This window comes from Phaethon aethereus, assembly GCF_964289735.1.
Source record: "Phaethon aethereus genome assembly, chromosome: 7".
NCBI classification, from domain to species: domain Eukaryota; kingdom Metazoa; phylum Chordata; class Aves; order Phaethontiformes; family Phaethontidae; genus Phaethon; species Phaethon aethereus.
The window spans coordinates 30,663,571-30,676,083 of NC_138583.1; positions in this window are offsets into that span (position 1 = coordinate 30,663,571).

Consider the following 12,513-nt stretch of genomic DNA (forward strand, 5'->3'; position numbering starts at 1 on the left):
TTCAGGGATCTGAAGCACTGGATGACTACTTATTGGTGGGCTGGTTCACTACTTCCCAAATTGAGGAAATGCTGGAGTTTAACTCAGACTGTCAAAGCTGACAAGTGACAACAGAAAACCTCAATTAACTAAAAAACCCCAAACTTTTATCCCTACATAGGTCCATGCCATCTGTTGTACAGTTAACCACTGACCATTTTAGGCCTAGATGCACTGGAGATACTTGTGTCTCTCACAGAAGAGAGGGAAGGGATGGACAGATTTAAAAAACAGACCTTCCCAGCTACTTTAAAGGTACTTCTTGTTTCATATCTCTCCCTCAAAAATCTTCTAGTTCAGTTTCCCACATAGGAAAGATAGAGAAATATCAATGTAAAGGTTTTCCCAGAAGGAATTTCTAAGCAAGAACTGCACATCTAGAGGACAACAAAAGCCTCTTGAAGGTAAGCAGTCTCTATCAACTAAATCAAATATATCTGGCAATGCCTACTGCCAGGTACCAGAATCATAGAAAGCAGCCAAATAGCACTGATTTGTCACTGCTTAAGCCCTAAAAGCACATTTTTGAAAACTGATCTATCTTGTCCTGGAGCTCATAATTATACATACCTGCTGTGAAAGCTGAATGAGCAGAGCTTTTAGGAAACAGAATGCAGGAACGTAGCTCTTCACTGATGGAAAATTGAAATAATGAGGCATTACCCCTACAAAAGTAAATATTATAGCAAGGAAAGCTGGATGAAGGCTGAAACAAAAACTGACAAAAAGGTCGTTTCAGAAACAACCAGGGCAGAAGTCAGTAATGGCACGAGGAATCTAGAGGGATAAGGGGGTTTTTCTATGAACCTTGCTTGTTTTCTGTAATGATATTTTCCTTTAATGTACAGCAGAGCTTTCATACTGGCAATTACCAATATCTTCTGGATGCACCTTGGTGTCTAGTGCTCCTCAAGAATTCTGTAGCCTTTTCTATATTCTCTACATTTAAGAGAGATATAGTGTTCACTAAACTATCCATTGAGCAATAAAAAAGCTCTCACTGGTGCAGAACCAAAAGTTGTATCAGGGACTTGATTAAAAAATATAAACAAAAACAATCTTTCAAAAAGATTAATCATAAAGAAAGCCACTTTCTGGCTTCAATTAACTTGTATGTTTTATGAAAATGGATGATGCCTCACAGAAGAAGTCATACTTTCCTTTTGGGTTAAGTTGAAAAATAAGATTTACAGGGGTTTTTTTCACTTTGAACAGAAACAGAGAAGTATCAGAAAATATGTTTTGGTGAGATTTTTAGCTCAGTTTTGAAGGGATGTAGAGAAGATGAAAGCTATACTACGTGCCTTTACCCAGACACCATGGCCAAACCGTACTTTAGATACCCCTTGTTCACATGAAGCACTTCTCTGAAAATGTATTAGAAGAGTTACTTCATAAGCTCGAACACACGAGCTTTTAAAATGGCATATTTTGTTTTCTAACCTTAATCCTTTCAGGGGAATGAAGGACATCAAGTTCAAAAGAAAAACACCCCACCACACACTTAGAAAGAATTAAACCAGACTGTGCTTGATTAAGAGCAGAGAACACAGTCTCTGACACAGCAGAGAAACACTTCTCTCCTTCTCCCGGTCTTTCACAGCTGAAGGATTATGTCCTACACACGTAGGACCACATAACACCACGAAGCATTGAAAAAGAAAACTACACTAACATAATCCTGTGCCGGATAGGAAACAGAACATGTAGATCCTCATCTAACTCTAGGACCCTTACAACTGTTTTTTCTTTCTCCCCAGACTAAAAAAAACAAATTTCCATTGCTAGTCAAAAGGAATACAACATCTGTCTACATTCAACATGTTGGAAATATTTTCTTCAACAACAGAATATTTGCATAACAGTTTTCCTTGTCAGGTCCATAACAGCTGTAGGGCTTAGACTGACTTTGCATTGAATATTCAACAGTAACTTGCTAGTCATCTGAAAGGCACCATAGGAGTCAAAATGTACATGAACTAAGACAGATGACTTAAAATAATCCCTGTCCAGATTTCAAAAGTAAAATGCACTTTATACAGAAGAGTAAAGGCTGGCGAGTAGGTGAATCGTCAAAAAGCCTGCACTGGCTTATTATTTTCATACATGGAATTTTTCTAGTTTAAAAGAGGCTGTTGAGGGCTTACAAAGGCTGATGCACTTCTCACAGGTATATAAATCCTTCCCTTCGACTGAGCTGCTGTGGACAGCTCCATAGCCCACTTGCAGTTGCTTAAACCTCTTCCCTTCTACAGAGAAATAAGATACTTCCTCTTAAAAATGAAGGCAAATATTTGCAAAGACAACCACAAGAGAAAAGCACTCTGCATATTTTTGCTGTTGCTGTGCACATCACGTGCTGTCAGATGTAGCTGGAATAAGCAACTTTGTCTACACGTAGGCATGGCAGGACAGAGACAATGCAATACAACACTAACTTTTTACAGAGCCAAAGATCGTAACTATGATTTGGAGGAACATGGCTTATATTTTGGGAACAAAAGGAGCCTTTGACATGATGAAAGCCCTGGGCCCCGAGGAGAGAGTTTGCCAGGGGGTGGAGAGGCCTATTAGACTTAGGCATGCTCCAGTGAATTCAAGCTAGATATATCCACCCCCATTATGGACAAGGCCCACAACAAGGTCCTCAAGAAAGGAAGCACTTAGTAAGGAAGAGGAGCTGAATGACAAGCAGGAGACTTCCCCAAAAAGGCCAGACAGGACTCAGAAGCCAAGGGCTGAGAGAGTACCTGAGGAGAATTTTAGACAACAACGGTCCGCTGAGAGCTGAGCTCTGGGCAGCATGAGGAAGAATGAAGCACAATGAACAGATGAGATATTCACATTGTTCTCTGGGGAAAAAAAATAATTCCAACTATCCAGGGATCTATTAAGCTATTTAGTGTAAGTCAAAGACCTTTCCAAAACATAGCCTCCACCCACTCCCCTTACTCCTCATAAGGCCAACTCATCTTTCCACAGCTGTTTACACTCCCCTTGACCTGGGGGCTGTATCTCCATAGCTCTGTCTGCAAGCCACTGCACTGGAATGGAATCGAATATATACATCTTTGTCCAAATTATAGATTTGATCAGCCACAAAGTCTATCCAGATGGCAGAGAGTCCTCTACTGTCAGTAATCCACTTCTCCCACTTTACCACCACAGCAAATTGATGACATGTCATCTCAGCAGCCTTTTAAAAGTAGAAGAAAACAAGGATATGCAGATGTTTGGGGGGTTTTTTATATAACAAGCCATCTAGGAAAAAATTTAAAAATTAAAGCCTGTAGTGCTACTACAGCACACAGAGTCATTTGGTTAAAAAAAACCCAAAACACTATTTGCAAGTACTTTCATTTCTGACAAATGGCAAAAGCAGCAGCTATGGCTGCTTGCCAGGCTAGCCCACTCTTTCTTACCTGCCGTGAGCTGAAGTGTTTGCAAACTTTGCTTTTGCTTTCTCATTACTCCTTCCAGCCTAGGACTGGAATTGTTAGGGAGTTTATAAACATCCCCTCCCCTCTTATGGGCAAGAATCAGGGACCAAAGCAACAAAGCAGACCTTGTGGTTGGCATCTACTACAGGCTGCTCTATCAAGGGGAGCTTATTGATGAAGACTTCTTGCTCCAGCTACAGGAGGCATCATGCTTGCAGGCTCTCATCCTGCTGAGATACTTCAGCCACCCCAGCATCTGCTGGAAAAGTAGCACAGCAAGCTGTAGGCAATCTGGGAGACTCCTGGAGTGCACGGAGGTCTGCAGGTAATAGACAGCCCTACCAGAGGGGATGTCAGACTGGACCTGCTGGTCACCAATACAAGTCAGCTAATTGACATCAAGATTCGAGGCAGCCTAGGCTGTAGCAATCATGCACTGGTGGAGTTTGCAGCCCTCTGGGATACAGGGCAGGCAAAGAGTAAAGACAGGACCCTGAATTTTAGAAAAGCAAGCTTACAGCTCTTCAGGGAGTTAGTCAATAGGACCCTCTAGGAAACTGCCCTCAGGGACAAGGGAGCAGAACAGAGCTAGCAGATCTTCAAGGACACTTTCCATAGAGCACAAGAGCTCTCAATGCCCAGGTGTAAGAAATCAGGAAAGGAAGGCAAGAGACCAGCATGGCTGAGTAGAGACCTGCTGGTCAAACTAAAAGGCAAAAAGGAAATGCACAGGCAGGGGAAGCAGGGACTGGTATCCTGGGAAGAGTATAGGGATGCTGCCCAGTTGTGTAGGGATGAGGTCAGGAAGGCCAAAGCACAGTTGGAGCTGAACTTGGCAAGGGATGCAAAGAAGAATAAGAAGGTCTTCTACAGGTATGTCAGCCAGAAAAGTAAGGTCAAAGAAAGCGTGCCCCTCCCAGTGAACAAGACTAACAAACTAGTAACAACAACTGAAGACTGAGTTACTCAACTTCTTTGCCTCAGTCTCGACTGGCAATCTCTCTTCCCCCCCACCAGTGACCACCCCAGTGGTCAATGCTTCAGTGTCCAGATGGAGATTGGTAACAAGCAGCATCCCTGAAGGGTCTATATTGGGACCAGTACTTTTTAATATCTTCATCAATGATATAGACAGTGGGATCAAGTGCACCATCAGCAGCTTTGCAGATGACACCAAGCAGTGTGGTGCAGTTGACACACCTGGGGGTCAGGATACTATCCAGAAAGACCTGGACAAGCCCAAGGAATGGGCCCATGTGAACCTCATGAGGTTCAACAATGCCAAGTGCAGGATCCTGCACCTGGTTCAGGGCAACCTCCAGTATCAATAGAGGCTGGGGGATGAAGGTATCAAGAGCAGCCCTGCAGAGGATGACTTGGGGGTGCTGACGGATGAAAAGCTGGACATGAGCCTGCACTACACACCCACAGCCCAGGCGGCCAACCCTGTCCTGGGCTGCATCCAAAGCGGTGTGGCCAGCAGATAGAGGGAGGTGATTCTGCCCCTCTGCTCTGGTAAGACCCCACCTGGAGTCCTGCATCCAGCTCTGGAGCCCTCAGCACAGGAAAGACATGGAGCTGTGGAGCAGGTCCAGGAGGGCACAAATAGGATCAGAGGAATGGAACACCTCTCCTATGAAGAAAGGCTGAGAGAGTTGGGATCTCCCAGGAAACCTTATTGCAGCCTTCCAGGACTTAAAGAGGACCTATAAGAAAGATGAGGACAGGCTTTTCAGCAGGGTCTATTGCAACAGGACAAGGAGTAATAGTTTTAAACTAAGAGAGCAGATTTCAACTAGATAGAAGGAAGACATTTTTCACAATGAGGGTGGTGAAACCCTGGCACAGGTTGCCCAGAGAGGTGGTAGATGCCCCACCCCTGGAAACATTCCAGGTCAGGTTGGACAGGGCTCTGAGCAACCTGATCTAGTTGAAGATGTCCCTGCTCACGGCAGGGGGTTGGACTAGATGACCTTTAAAGGCCCCTTCCAACCCAAAGATTCTTTGATTCACTCTCCCCCTTAGCAGAGGGTTTTCCTCTGTTCTTAGTGAAGAGTTTTTCTATGTATTTCCTTGAATCTGACTTCTAGCTCCTATAACCCTCTTACCTCTTCTCCTTTAAGAAAAAAAAAATCCTCTGAAACCCAGTTTTGGCAAGTTTAAGTCACTTTGGAGATGGTGAAGCAGTTCCTTGCAGAAGTTTGGAACTCATATCAACAGGACATAAACAAGTAGTAGAAAAATAGTAGTGACACCCGTCTACAAGAAAGGCCGGAAGGAGGATCCTGGGAACTACAGGCCTGTCAGCCTGACCTCTGTTCCAGGGAAGATTATGGAACGGTTGGTTTTGAGAGTGCTCACAGGGCATCTGCAGAACAGCCAAAGGATCAGGCCCAGCCAGCATGGGTTCATGAAAGGCAGGTCCTGCTTGACCAACCTGACCTTGACCAACCTGATCTCCTTCTATGACCAGGTGACCCGCCTAGTGGATGAGGGAAAGGCTGTGGACATTGTCTACCTGGACTTTAGTAAAGCCTTTGACAGCGTCTCCCACAGCATTCTCCTGGAGAAACTGGCGGCTCGAGGCTTAGACGGGTTTACTCTTCGCTGGGTGAGGAACTGGCTGGATGGCCGAGCCCAGAGAGTTGTGGTGAATGGCGTTAAATCCGGCTGGCGGCCGGTCACGAGTGGTGTTCCCCAGGGCTCGGTTCTGGGACCAGTCTTGTTCAATATCTTTATAGATGATCTGGATGAGGGAATTGAGTGCTCCCTCAGTAAGTTTGCAGATGACACCAAGCTGAGTGGGAGTGTTGATCTGCTGGAGGGTAGGAGGGCTCTGCAGAGGGATCTGGACAGGCTGGATCGATGGGCAGAGGCCAACTGTATGAGGTTTAATAAGGCCAAGTGCAGGGTCCTGCACTTTGGCCACAACAACCCCATGCAACGCTACAGGCTTGGGGAGGAGTGGCTGGAGAGCTGCCCAGCAGAAAGGGACTTAGGGATGCTGGTTGACAGCCGGCTGAATATGAGCCGGCAGTGTGCCCAGGTGGCCAAGAAGGCCAACAGCGTCCTGGCCTGTATCAGGAATAGTGTGGCCAGCAGGAGCAGGGAAGTGATTGTGCCCCTGTACTCGGCACTGGTGAGGCCGCACCTTGAATACTGTGTTCAGTTTTGGGCCCCTCACTACAAGAAGGATGTTGAGGTGCTGGAGCGTGTCCAGAGAAGGGCAACGAAGCTGGTGAGGGGTCTGGAGCACATGTCTTATGAGGAGCGGCTGAGGGAACTGGGGTTGTTTAGTCTGGAGAAGAGGAGGCTGAGGGGAGACCTTATCACTCTCTACAACTACCTGAAAGGGGGTTGTGGCGATGAGGGCGCTGGTCTCTTCTCCCAAGTAACCAGCGATAGGACGAGAGGAAATGGCCTCAAGTTGTGCCAGGGAAGGTTTAGATTGGATATTAGGAAAAATTTCTTCACTGAGAGGGTGGTCAGGCATTGGAACAGGCTGCCCAGGGAGGTGGTGGAGTCGCCATCCCTGGAAGTGTTCAAAAAACGTGTGGATGTGGCGCTTCAGGACATGGTTTAGGGGACATGGTGGTTCTGGATTAATGGTTGGACTTGATGATCTTAAAGGTCCTTTCCAACCTAGTGATTCTGTGATTCTGTGAAGTAGTAATGCTGGACAATTTTTACAGCTGTATACCATTGTGATATACTGGTTTTCTGATCTTGCACTTAGGCACAGCAGCTGCAGTAGTAGGTATGAGATTTTAGGGACTTAACATAAAATTTTTGAAATTATGTTGAATTCCAGAAAAAAGGTCATTGGCTCATGTAGATGAAATAAGATGCAATTTCCCTTTTTTTTCCTGTGAAGCCAGAATACAAAATCCCTTTCCTCCTTGCTAGTTTAAAAGCTTTATGAAGTTCACATACTATTCCACATATGAGGACCCACATCATCAGATTTTCAAGTGTATAAATGCCTGCACTACACCATCTCCTCTAGTATTTTCTGCAATTGAGAGACTGAGAATATGACTATCAGGCTCTTGCTTCTTCATGAATCTCAAAGCCAACAGTGGGAAGACAACTGCAGGTAGCAAAGGGGGATCTGCAGAGCCAGTAGCAGCATGCTAGCGTCTGAGCAATTCAAAGTCTCAATATGAGGGTTTCACCCATGAACCCTTTGAGTGTTACCATTTGTTTGGGATCCTCCTGTAAATAAATAGCAGAGCATGTTTGGTGGCCTTGCATCTAACAGCTTGACCCAAGATTGGATTCTTCAGAACAGCATTTTCTATTTTTCTACTATTTCCTGAGTACCTTAATACAAGGAGAACACACACAGACTTTCTGTAACAGCCAGAAAAACAATAAAAGTATGATAATGTGTGTCAATCAATTCAATGCTCGTGAGTAATACGTGTGATATAAATAAATACAGAAGTGGAATCAGAAAAAAATTACAGCAGCAGATACTTCCCCCCCTTTCAGTTTTAGCAAAACTAAACTTCATTGTTTTCAATAAAATTCATCAAGAAATGCAATAAGGGCTGTTTATTTTGCACTTGAATTAGTGATCCTGACACTCTAAAACTAAAAACTTTTTCTCAGTACAATAGCAATAGATAATCCAGAAGTCTCACCAAAAACATTGACATTTGCCTGCCTAGCACAATGTTTTCATTTCATTCTAGAGTAAATAAGAATTAGGAGAGATGGGAAACCTCTCAAGAACTTGGGGTTTTTTTTACTTCTGTTGTATTTTTATGTCTGTGGCAGTATTTTAGGCTGCAGGTGCAACAATTATTAAGGGAATACGTGCCCAGAAGTTCAACTCTCAATATAAGCAATCTCTGAGCTCCAGAGAGTGATGGGAGCAGCACTGGAAACATCAGAGCCAGAAACAATATCCCCAAAAGGTCTCATTATACCTGCCAGACAGCCCAGAAAGCAGAAGGAAGTACTGTGGTTAAGACACAGAAGCAGGACTATGGTCAATTCATGCCTTCCAAAGAGTAATAGCACACACATCTGAGCAGCTTTAAATATTCATCAAGACACAGTCTGTATTTGTGAAACAGAGCCCTCTTCCCCCACCCTGCCCTAAATGGTTTGATAGCAGGCACTCCTCCTCTGCTTTTTTTTTTGGCACCTGGGCACAAGGTGACAACTCTGGGAACCTGTGCCTCCTCACCCAGCCCAGCCTCTGCGTGAGGTTTCCTCACACTCTTCTGCTCTGGTCTTTGCCCTCTGGAAGCTTTTTAGGTGTTTTCTTTCATGTTTAATTCAGGAGTATATTTCAATAATTGTTCTTTTCTAGACAGGAGCCTTGAAATGGCAAGTCCAATAGTTTTTAATTCAGTATCATCTTTCAATACATTTACACACTTTACACTTAATATTAGAGGAAGCTTTAACATAAATTGCAGGGGAATATCTGGATTTTCAGTCTTTTCCAGTAGCACAAACTTTAAGGTTTAACAAATAGAATAAAGTTTATAGAGGTGTATTTGAAACAATAATTTTCATGCACATTTCCAAGAGGAGAGGTCTAGAGAGACTTAAGCAGCTGTCGTAGGATTTTTTCTTCTTTCCTCAATTATTGGTTATGTACCTCTCTGACCTAAGTTCATCATCTCTGCTCCTACACATCTCTTATCCAGACCCTAAATCACCTTCATTTGCATAGGCACTGAGGAGTTCGCCTCACAGCCTCCAGTAACACTCCCCATGCACAAAGTATGCCAAGCACTATAAGAGATGGCTCACAATGAATTTCCTTCAGTTCCTGCTTAATTCACACCCCCCCAACCACAAAAGCATTTTCTAGAAAATCCAGACAAAGTACAGATAACATGCCAAAGCTATCTAAAGGTGACTGATATATATATAGATTGGTTCAAATGAGTGTCACCAACTTCACCTGGTTCCTGGCAGGCATGGGACACAGCTGACAGTCACAACATTACACCATCCCACATTTCCTACTTTTAAACCACAAGAACCATAAGTGTTCAGACCTTTTTTTAGCCACCTATTTGCAATTAGGTTGTGACCTGCCTATTCCTATGAAGAATAAATCTCCCTGGCATCTCCTTATGAGATTCTAAAAAACCTGAGTGTTCACTAATGGCATTTACCATGTGGAATGTGCACATTTAGTTTCCAGATTTTACCTGACCTCACAATACTTTACCCTCTCCCAGTAACTTCTGTAAGGCACATTCTACTTTGGTACATGACTTTTTATCTTAAGAAAAACCACATGATGTATTTTCTACAGAAAATATTTTCAACTACTCAGGCTCAGGTTTCTGCTTAATTACCTCTAAAGGTAATACCTGAGGAGAAAAGGAAGAAGCCTGTTTATTTCCTGATTAAGTTTTCCAATGATCAGAACTCTTCAAGTTTAACTTCCAGTGACTCTTACAGCAGTTCAGTCTTTTAAAAAGAAACCTAAGTAATCAAAACAAACACCTTAAGAACATGAAAATCCAAGCTTTTGCATCTTTCAAAATAAATCATGTTACTCTCTTCATACAAACAGATAACATTCCCATAAACAATAGAGACAAAAAACCTACAAAATTTAATGGAGAATTTCAAATGCTTGGTTAGAAGGCATGGTTAGAAAACTAATTTTCAGACTAGCAGGCCACAAGTGGTAAACAAATTCCCAATACAAAAATGTTTCAGATAGAAATTGCATAAAATGAATGACGCTTATTCATGGCCACAGCAGGCTGAGAAAAAAATTAATTTAAAAAGTTTTATTTCAACTCAGTCCAAGAACATCTGATCTCTAAATCAATAGCTGTCTCCAGCCAAACTGAAGTGCTTGTACAACTTCAGACAGGTAATTACTTACAGGGATTGGATGAAGAAGCAGCACATCAAGGGATATTGTTACGTCAATTTCTTTTCTTTTACATTTTATTGCACCCTTTTAGTTGTTTCAGAGAGCAGCACTAAGAACTGATTTTGTTCCCTGCTAGGTGCAATATGAAGAACTAATATGCAAGGTAAACATCTTTGATGCCTGCTATTTCAAATCATTTAGTGTTACAGCTGAGGGGCAAAGTTTACAGGGAAGAGGCGGTTTTAAAAAGAGATTTAGAGAGCGCATTTCTGGGGGGGTAGTTTGCAGTTTTGGTTTTTTTTTTTTTTTAGACTCATAAGTGCAAATTGAATTAATGTCCCTGAAAAGGGAATAATTAAGATGCCATCATGAGATGTGAAATTTACTTAATTACAAGAATAAACACATTTGTAAGACCCTTCACACATGTATAGAAATGGTAGTACTTTGTGTTTCATTAAAATATATTAACGTGACACAGTAACCAAACACCATTTACCTCTCCATTGAGGAAGGCTCATAGTATACATTCAGCCTAACCAACAGCTGATATAGTGAAAAAAAGGTTAAGTGGCTAAGATGTTAGAGTATTTGAGGGATTGACTTTAAGTTGTCCTCTTAAGTTTTTACAACTTTTATTAAAGAGATTATTTCTACCTGAAAACCTAAATTTTTCAGGTTTTGAAAACATTTTAAAATCTGAAAATATTTACTTTGCTTCTTTTTAATGAAAAATACCATTTTCTCTACATATATGTACATGTGTGTGGGTGCACATGTATTGCTAAATCCACCAGAGTTTTCTGTGAAATAAACACCTGTTTTGTGCAGGTCTAATTTCCAGTATTAGACTTTTGGGTTTCTTAAGATTGAGAAAGCTTCTGTCTCCAAAGTCCATTTTTTACTTATTGTTAAAGTAAAAGCCACATTTATTTTGCCAGTTAAAATAACTTCCTAAAAGTCACCCTCCAAGATACTTACTGCAATAAGAGTGAGACAGTATATGAAACATTAGATAAGTCTTAAAAGGTCTAAGCTTGTATAAGATCTGCAAGTCTTCCTCCAGTTTCCTTTGTATAGCTGGAAGTTCTTGGCAAGTCTTTCTTCACAGGGAAGCAAGCTCAGATATAAGAAGTACCACTATCTCAGGAGAGTTGTATTAGAAAAGAATGTATTTTAATGAACTGGATACAGTTAGTTACTTCTAGTGTTTTCTCTGGTGTTCACTAGTCCCCAGGTGATGAGTCTGCATTTTAACTGAAGCAGAATAGTCTATTGGAAAGGCATCATGCTTAAAAGCTCATAAGTAGATTTTTTACTATTATTTAAATTTATTACCACCTTTACAGTCTCCTGTTTAAGGAATACACAATGGTCCCAGTAATTGACTTAAATTAATATCTATATTTTTGCACTCAGTTGTGAAATTACTATACTAGAATATAAATGCGATGATCAGTTTTGTAGGGCAATTGCTCCATCTGTTTTACACTGATCTAATAGCATACACCAGGTAGAAAGCTCCTAATCACGTGGAAACTGTGCTTGTGCAATGTGGATTTGACTCTGCAAGACCTTTTCTTCAAGAAGGTTTCAGCAATGTACAGCTTATAGTGACTGTACAGCCACTGCAAGGCAGTGATTAGGTATACCACCCTGACAACCAAGACAACGTTCCTGACCCATTCAGTGAAGGGAATATGAGAGCAGAAGACAGTCACACTGTATAACTGCACATACAGTTGGTCCCTAATACTAATTTGCTAGGTAAAATTAAACATTTCTCATATTTGATGTTATGGGTTTTTTTTAGTTTCTTTTTACCCAACACAGATGTTTGACAACTGGGATGGAGGATGCAGCTGTGCCAGCAAACATGAGAGGACTTCTCTGGTGCCAAGCAGAACCCTGTTTGCCTAGCTCAACTGTAGCTAAGAGAAGGGACCTGCCCAGAGCTAAAATTATTCTGATGGTTGAAAGGGCAGCCAGCCAAACCCAGAGACATGAAGAGCACTTGCTGTGTCTTCCTATTTACCAAATCCTTTCCACTGACAAAATACTTTATGCAAGTTTTCTAGTAGTTAATTAACATAAAAGCCAAGGAAGGAGTTTGGGACACAGCACAGCAAGCTCTCATGTGATATATGCTTTTGCTCTATTCTCAAGCCATTT